The sequence below is a fragment of the Ictidomys tridecemlineatus genome, chromosome 1, assembly GCF_052094955.1.
Source record: "Ictidomys tridecemlineatus isolate mIctTri1 chromosome 1, mIctTri1.hap1, whole genome shotgun sequence".
In the NCBI taxonomy this organism is placed as follows: domain Eukaryota; kingdom Metazoa; phylum Chordata; class Mammalia; order Rodentia; family Sciuridae; genus Ictidomys; species Ictidomys tridecemlineatus.
The window spans coordinates 66,681,040-66,690,259 of NC_135477.1; the positions used below are offsets into that span (position 1 = coordinate 66,681,040).

General features: G+C 37.6%; 1 long non-coding RNA gene across 1 annotated transcript; it reads left to right on the top strand.

Moving 5' to 3' along the window:
• Nucleotides 1–818: 818 nt before the first annotated feature.
• On the top strand, nucleotides 819–8,274 carry LOC120885818 (uncharacterized). The gene is made up of 3 exons (XR_005728551.2): nucleotides 819–1,007; nucleotides 6,380–6,550; nucleotides 8,061–8,274. It is a non-coding gene; the product is annotated as an uncharacterized LOC120885818 (long non-coding RNA).
• Nucleotides 8,275–9,220: the final 946 nt, after the last annotated feature.

Genomic DNA, 9,220 nt, shown 5'->3' on the forward strand with positions numbered 1-9,220 from the left:
CCACAGATGTTAGATAGTCAAGGTAAAAACCATTGACCTCCTCTATGCAAGACTCTGAACTTAGCCCTATGGAAAATTCAGAAGGAAGTAATTTGTCATACAAATTATACCTTTTTTGATATCAGGACAGTATGTCTATGGTAGTGTTTATCTTTTTTTTTCTTTAGTCTATTTCACAAAATTTTGATAATATGTGTTATTTTGTGATAGAATGTAACAAAAATTATATTTGAAAACACAAAAACTTGTAACCATCTGGTCTTCCTTATTTTTAAAAATATAAATCAGAAAATGTATTCACCAATATGTGTAACAAATTGCATGTAGGTATCATTCAACATGATTATCATCAGTAATGATGTGCTTTAAGCATCCATGAAAATCTGGAGGACAGAAAGCTTAGTTTCCAAAATGCTTGAAAAGTTTACCAAACTAAGCAAGGACATCTCTCTTTGTAAGCACTAAAAAAAAAAAAAAAAAAAAAACTGAGGGATATAAAAATTCTTCTTACTCTGGACTATCCACATGAGATTTAACACATTAGCAGTTGTTATTATGTACAGATGTTGTATTAATAAGAAACTGTAGTATGTAAATTAAAGTTCTGTCCCCCACATCTCCCTCCCACCCACCTCACCCCCACTTAGTGTGCTAAAATAGGCGCAGACCATCATCTGTTTACAATCAATAGTCATTTTTTGCCCAAGGAGATATTTACAAAACCTTCCTATTGCCTTGCGAGTTCTCTGACCTTAGTTTCCAGGCCTTGAAAGTGAATTCTTTCAGAGCCACAGCCAGAAGCATGTGCAAGTGACCTTCACAGATACACTCCACAGGGCCGCCTTTAGCAAGAGCAAAATAATCCTTTGCAGAATCTCTGCCACTCGGTCAATGCATCACCCAGCTCTGCAGCCTCCAGACTGCCAGAGGACAAATGAGAAATGAAACCTTCAGAAAGCTGCCGAGCAGGAATCAGGGCAGGTTCACACCAGCGCATCAGTTAACTGGTGAGTTTTGCAGGACTTGGGGAAAACAGAGTTCACTCATCGCCCCCTGCGGGCTTGAGCTGGTGATAGAGACTGCAGGGGCTCCTCCCAGGACCCTCAATTGGCCCACCTAGAAGTGAGCTGTTTTTCTCCCCTTTCCTTTTGATAATCCATTCATCCTTTGGCTGGCTAGCTCCACTGCCCGTGGGTCCTCTTCCCGGATACATCCAGCACGCGCAGGGTACCTGCAGTAACAGCTATTATTCGAGTTCAGAATTTTCTATTTTTATTACTTAGAGTCAAGGAGTAGGGTGCAGAGGCACTGAGGAAAAACAAACTTTGCTTAAACAAAAGAAAAAGATTGCATTATAATATCTCTAGAGTATTTAATCCCAGCATGAATCCCAAACAATGATACAATTTTATTTTTTTAATATATTTTTTAGTGGTCAATGGACCTTTGTTTTATTTATATGTGTAGCTGAGAATCGAACCGTGTCTCACACATGCTAGGCAAGCTCTCTACCACTGAGCCACAACTCCAGCCCAATAAAAATTTATTTTTAATTTTTGACTTTGAGCAAATCTTAGATTCTGAAATGTTTTATGTGAAATGTCATATTGAGATTGTGCAAAATAGAATGACAATAATTATAGAACATCATTTTAATGTGCCCATTTGAAACTTGCCTTATTAAGAAAAAAACATTTTTTGAGGTTGCAATTGTAGTGACACATTCCCAATGGCTTCCCTTGGAAATACATTTGTGAGATAGAAAGACTGGGAGTTAGGCTATAAAAATGATGAAGAATTGTCTCAACTGGACTGTACAGAAGCAGAGCCATGTCATGTCTGTAGAAACCTGAACAACTAGCTATTCCAGGTTACCTTCCTCGCGGAAGAGGAATTACATGACAGATGAACTTTGGTAGATTATTCTCTAGCACTGGTTGATCAGTTTTTCTCTTCAACCAGTGGTTTTAGTCTCCTCTAAATTTATATGTAATGACCTTCAAACCATCCAGTCACAGTTGTTCACTTGCTTTTATTTCCTAGCTTAAAATCTTTCAATAATAATTACAAAAGAAGTAACCCTTATTGTAGGCTTACTATGTGATAGGTCAGATTCTTTACAGGGAAGATTCACTTAGTCCTATAATGTATCAATAAGGCAGGTCAGGTGTTGTTATTCTTAGTCACATATTTGAAAACCAAGGTTAAAGAAGAAGTGACTGACTCAAGGTTCATTGGGATTTGAGCCCAAATAATTCTTACCACTGCTATTGTTTATAGTTCTGCATTATTACATACTAGTAAAAGCCAAACTCCTTAGCATTACCTGTAAGACCTTTTTATAAAGTGACCTTATTATTCCATGAATTCCTATTTATCCTCTAAAAATCAAGTTATCGTCACATACTGACTTTCTTCTCATTCATCTTTCCTGAAAATCTTTGTGCACCTCACTGATGATTCCTATTTATTTTTTAAAACTCAACAAGAATCATCACTCTATGCAGATTTTCATTACTTGCCTAAACAATTTTTTCTCATGTTATATTCTTGTATGAATACACGTCATAGTATAGTGTAAATATTAATGTGCATGCTTATTTCTTGTTCTAAAGAAGTGTCTTTCCATCTGGGGCTTGTTTTTATTAGTGTGTGACAAAATTAGTTTAGTAGATCAAAACCAAATTTTTTCACAATAACACAGTAGAAAAATCACATAGCCTCTATACCTCAGAATGTGACATTATTTGAAAATAGGTTAGTAGCCTTTGTAAGAAGCATTTTTTTTTTTTTTGGCCAGGGATTGAAACCAGGGCCACTTACCCACTGAGCCACATCCCCAGCCCTTTTTTGTTTGTTTGTTTATCTATTTTTTGTTTTGAGACAGGACTTGCTAAGTTGCTTAGGGCCTCATTAAATTGCTGAGGATGGCTTTGAATTTGCAATTCCCCTGCCTCAGCCTTCAGAACCACTGGGATTATAGGCATGTATTATTATGCCCAGTGCAAATAATTTTTGAAATGACTAATAGAGGCAAACATGACAAAGAAGTAACATGTTTCAAATAAAATTTAATCTTTAGTTGGTGAAAACAGCTAATGTAGTTCTCCATTCATTGTAAATCAAGCCAGACTGTGTCCTCTGAGACCTGTTTCTTTTTTAAATTTTTTTTTGGTGGGGGAGGGGGGTATACCAAGGATTGAACGCCAGGGGCATGAAACCACTGAGCCACATCCCCAGCCCTATTTTGTATTTCTTTTAGAGATAGGGTCTCACTGAGTTGCTTAGCATCTCACTTTTGCTGAATCTGGCTTTGGACTCACAATCCTCCTATCTCAGCCTCCTGAGCCTCTGGGATTACAGACATGTAGCATCATGCCCAGCTTATCTGTTCCTTTTTGAGAAACTTCATTACAGTACTTTGAACATTACTTTCTCATTCTATTAATACATTATGGAATTGACTGGAGGGTGGAAGTGCATCATTTTTTACATGGGGCACAATTTATGTACAATGTCTCTAGTGCTAGAAAAGGAAGTCATGTCACCAAACTATTCTTGTCATTCTAATCTGTTTAAAATTTATTTTTACAATTTTAACTTCACACTGCTCTGAAATTTGAGTAGTTTCTAATCTTGTAAAAACTAATGCATTGGACTAGGGTTGTGGCTCAGTAGCAGAGCATTTGGCCTAGCACATGTGAAGCACTGGGTTCAATTCTCAGCACCACAAAAAATAAACAAATAAAATAAAGGTAAAGGTATTGTGTTCATCTACAACATATATATATATGTTTATATATATATAAACACTAAGAAGTCTACAAGCTGCCTGCATATTTCTTGGGTTACCATGCACATGAGTACATTGGAAAGCACCTTCTATATGTAAACACCTCCAGATAGTCATTTTCATCTCAATATCTTGATAGTTATAGAATCACAGCTTCTAAGCTATTTAATTCACTTCCAGATAGCACTGGGGTGCCAGAGCAAAAAATAATGAAAGCAGAGGAAAATGAATAAAAATATTACCTAGACTGTTGAAATGAGAGCTTTGCATAGCATTGAAGACAGCATTACTCTCTAACATATATTTATGAATGCACATTAATTACAGTGATGAAATGTTTTAAGCAAAAGGCAGGTAAAGAACTGGTAAAGAACTTTTCTGATTTCTGAGTTTACTCTTAGAAATAGTACTAAGCAGGGTAAAAGAATAGCACAATTCACATTTAACTGTGTACGTTGATTGAATTCCTTACACAGATAGTGATGTTTTGACACCCTTGTCATGTGGTATCTGTGGCAACGCAGCACTCTGCTGATTTCTCAGTCTACCTCTGTGGTCTATACAACCAAGTTAAATCTGGCCAACAGAAGCTCAGGGAATGTCATTACTATAGGCATGCACTCCCATATGCCTTCAGTTCCCATGTCAAACTCAAAGAAACTGAATGGGAAAAAAAAAGTTAAACAGGAAAATATTTCCATAGCTTTCACAACAGAAGGAATAAATGAATAGTTTTGCTCCTCTATTTTCAGGGGAATACAAGATCCAAAGAAAAAATATATATTCTGACTAAAAGAAATATCTTTTAAAATTATTTTAGACCGCAACATTAAAAAAAAATCACAAAGAAAGAGAAGACCTAGTTCATCAGAGAATTATCTCTAAGTTCCACGTAAAAGGCCCAGAAGTAAGCATTCAAATAAAGCCTTATTTAAGTGATAACTTGGTATTCAGCAATAATTTGAGTCTTTTCTTTCTTTTCAACAAAATGAACAGTAAGAATTGATTCTTCATACTCTGTGGGAGAGAGATCTTTAGAAAAAAAATGATGACCAGCCACTTACAGGTGGTACTCTATATAGAAGAGCAGCAGGTGATCTGGCTGAATCACAGTGGCTGTGGCTCTAACTATGCCATCATGATGATTTTAATAAAAGTCTGCTGTTCTCAGCAAAAAAAAAAAAACAACAATCAGTGAGATGAATAGAGAGCATACAGGATGGAAGCAAATTTTTATGCACATCAGATAGAGCACTAATCTCTAGGATATATAAAGAATTCAAAAATCTTAAAAACAAACAAAAAATCCCAAATAATCCAATCAATAAATGGGCGAAGGAACTGAACAGACACTTCTCAGAAGATGATATACAATCAATCAAAAAGTACATGAAAAAATGTTTGACATCTCTAGTAATTGGAAAAATGTAAATCAACACTACTCTAAGATTTCATCACACTCCAGTCAGAATGGCAGCTCTGAAGAATATAAACAATGATACGTGTTTGCAAGGATGTAGGGAAAGGGCACACTCTTACATTGCTGGTGGGACTGCAAATTGGTGAGACCAATCTGGAAAGTAGTATGGAGATTCCTTGGAAAACTGGGAATGGAAGCACCATTTCACCTAGCTCTCCCACTCCTTGGTTTATACCCCAAAACAGCATTTTACAAGGACACAGCCACATCAGTGTTTATAGTAGTACAATTCACAATAGATAAATTGAGGATCCAACCTAGACACAGTTCAGTAATTTAATGGATAAAAAAAAATGTGAATATATAATGGAATATTACACAGCATTAAAAAAGAATAAAATCATGTCATTTGCAGGTAAATGGATGGAGTTGGAGAATATAATGCTAAGTAAGCTAAACTCCCCCCCAAAAAACAAATGCTGAATGTCTTCTCTGATATAAGGATGCTGATTCATAGTGAGAATGGAGGGGGGCATGGGAGGAATAGACGAACTTTAGATAGGGCAAAGGGGAGGGAGGTACACGAAGGGGGTATAGGGATAGGAAAGATGGTAGAATGAGATGGACATAATTACCCTAAGTACATGTATGAAACATGAATGGTGTGACCCTACTTTGGGTACAACCAGAGACATGAAAAATTATGCTCTATTGTGTGATATGAATTGAATTCCATTCTGCTGTCATATATAACAAAGTAGAATAAATAAATTTTTTTTAAAAAGTTTTTAAAATCTGCTGTCCAGAAGACAGCACAAAGAACAACTCAGTTTGAGTGAACCAACAAAAAGAAAGAACTGAAGATGTTCAATGTATTCTCACCTTAGAAATCTTTTGCATTGCTTGAACATAATGATATCTGAGTGGTTTAGTTAATACTCTGACTAGTAGAATTTCTTCTGTGGATCCTTCAATATTGGAAAGGAGCAAAAACATATGAGTGACTTCAATCTATCTATCTCGGATGGACATCATATAGATTTTGCCTGCTTAGAACAATGAACTATTTTTATTAGTAAATACATTTGATTCTTGGATGGTGATACAAATGATATGAGACATATTTTTACTAATGCTGTCATTTTCAATTACACTGGCTTTTCAAGAGGAGACAGGTCAACTAGACACCTGAGGAGTTGCCTGCAGCCACGCCTACAGAGGTAGACCATGGTGACCTTAACCAGTCTGTCCTTCCTAAGTCAGGAGTGTAGTCTCCATTGCTCTGAATATTTCAGTAAAAGGGACTTCAACAGCCAAAAGTTGGAAAAGTTGTGAAGGTATGTTATGGTTTGAATATGAAGTGTCCCCCAAAAGCTCACATGTGAGACAATGCAAAAGGGTTCAGAGGAGAAATGCTTGGGTTGTGAGAGTCTTAACCCAATCAGTGAATTAATCCCCTGATAGGGAATAACTGAGTGATAACTGATGTGGAAGGGTGTGGCTAGAGGAGGTAGGACTTGGGAGCTTGGATTTTGGGGTATATATTTTGTATCGGGAGAGTAGAAACTCTCTTTTTGCTTTCTGATCATGATGTGAGCTGCTTCGCTCTACCATACTTTTCCACCATGGTATTCTGCCTTACCTCCAGCCCCAAGGAAGGGAGCTGACCCTGAATGGACTAAGACCCTGAATGGGCTAAGACCTCTGCCCTTTAAATAAATTTTTCCTCCTTCCTAAAATTGTTCTGGTCAGATCTTTTAGTCACAGCAGTGAAAAAGCTGACTAAAACAAGGTAATAGTTGGTTATTCATTAATGATTCATGAAGTAAAAAATTAAAAGAATATCTTTTAAAAAAAATATAATTTCCATCTCAAAGTTTTGGACACTTAGTAATTTCCTGTTTTGAAAATAATATTAATAAAGATAAGTTCTGCCAAGGGGAATAATGGTTTTTCTCTCTTTATTACTAGTTCTGTAAAGCTGAAATGAAAAAGCAATGGGTTCTAAGTCTGGAAATTTAATTACTTTGTGCCAAAGTTAGAGATGAAGAGAAGAATTCATGCAACCCCATAAACTAAAGTTGAAAATAAAACAATTAAAATGAGGAGGAAATTGTTAAATGGGGAGGATAAATATGGCAAAAGTAAATGAACTTAACCATCAGAAATTCTGTATTACCTATCTCAAACTCTGCCTCAGGGCCTTGGAGAAAAAAAGGCAACATCAACACAGCAAGCACAGGGCCAAGGCAGCCATGAATTGTGGCTCTTGTTTATATGTTGCTTAACCCACAGATCCCAGTCTGGAGCAGCACAATGAACCCCTTCTACCACTTCTTAGGCCACATTTGGCAGAAGCAGAGTGAGCTCTCACCTTGAATTCGGAGGGCTATCCTCTCCCCATGCTCTTCTCTATGCAGGCAGCTGACCCAGGCCCAGCGGCAACACCTCAGGCCTCATTCCAGGGATCTACTGAGCCCAGAGACCTTCTGATGTGAGCTAGTACACAGACACACACACTTACAGAAAGCAAACTCTTGAGAAGTTGGGGAGGTAGAAATGTTGGCAAAGTGTTGGTTCCCAGGAAGTAGAAAGAATTGAATAATAAAACAAGAGAAAGAAAAATAAGCACCATAATTTCCAGAAACAGCTATGACTGGTTTTTAAATTTGAGTGTTATATTCCCACCACTGTCTGTACTCCCCAGTTTATTAAGCTAGTCTTGATTAGGTGAGACTATTTTAATGGCTCTTTTAAGAAACCAATTATCAACCTTAGTTTTCTGTTTTCAAAGTAATTAATTGCCATGTCTACCATTGTTATTTCCTGGCTTTTCTATTTTTAAAGGGAGACCAGTTTGCTATGAATGCTGAAGAGCTGGTTCCAGGGATATTAATCAGAGATGCCTACATCCCCGCTGCTTTCCTCCCTATGAAGGCATTAGCAGGACTTCCCATACCTCCATGCATTCCCCTCAAGCATACATACTTACATTGCTTGCACACGTTTTCCAGCATGGATGTGAAAACCTAACAACATAAATAAAGTATTTCACCCAGAATTCAGTTGTTCTTCTCCACTTTTTAAAGGCCCTGACTACAGAAAGGATCACGCTCGATGTACAAATCTTACACAGAAACTAGGGAAAAGGAAAACCTGCCCCAGTGCCCATTGCTTTGCTGTCGCCAGCTGGCCTGATGGCAAGATAAGCTGGGTTCAAAGGAGCTGGCTGCATCAATAACTAAGAAAATGGCGAAGAAACCATGCAGCAGGCATACATGAGTTTCTAAGAATGAGGGCGGGACAGCTCAGTGACCCCAAGGGTCAGGTCCACACTGGGCAGCTGGGCAGTGCTGGAAAGAAAAAAAGAGAGCACACCAGGAAGCCCCTATTTATTGGGGAGAAGACATTCAAATAGAATATTCCATCCAAATAAGGCAAAGGGTAGGGCTTCAAAGGATGGAGTCTTGCTTGGTGATGTCTTGTAGTCAGCAGATTGATTGACATCTTGGCAAGTTACATCCATCTCAGGTGCTGTGTGGGATCACAGGCAGAGCGAGAGGAGAGGCACCTTTGGGTTGCACAGCCCAATCAGCAGGCAACACCAGACCAGTCCCCTCACAGGCTAAAATGCGCACAGCCCACACACACACAGCCCATGGCTGGCTGGCAACACTTTACCTCACATCTTGTCCACCATGTGCAATACGTTGCATTAAGTGTCACTGACTGCATACACTGGGAAGTATAAATGGCATGCTAAGCTGTGTAATCTCTAACCCTCAACCTGTGGCCCAGCTGAATCGGTAATTCTTCTTTTTTCAAAATTGTGTTTAAAGGTTTTTCTTTATTATTTTGAGATGAAAATATTAAAACTGAGTTTTCTTTTGAGTGCAATTATATCTCAAATAGTTTGCATATCTACTATTTTCATTTGTTTTATTTCTAAATATGATTTTACTATGATTTTACTCTATCTTTTCAAATGTGTTCATTTTAGCATTTTT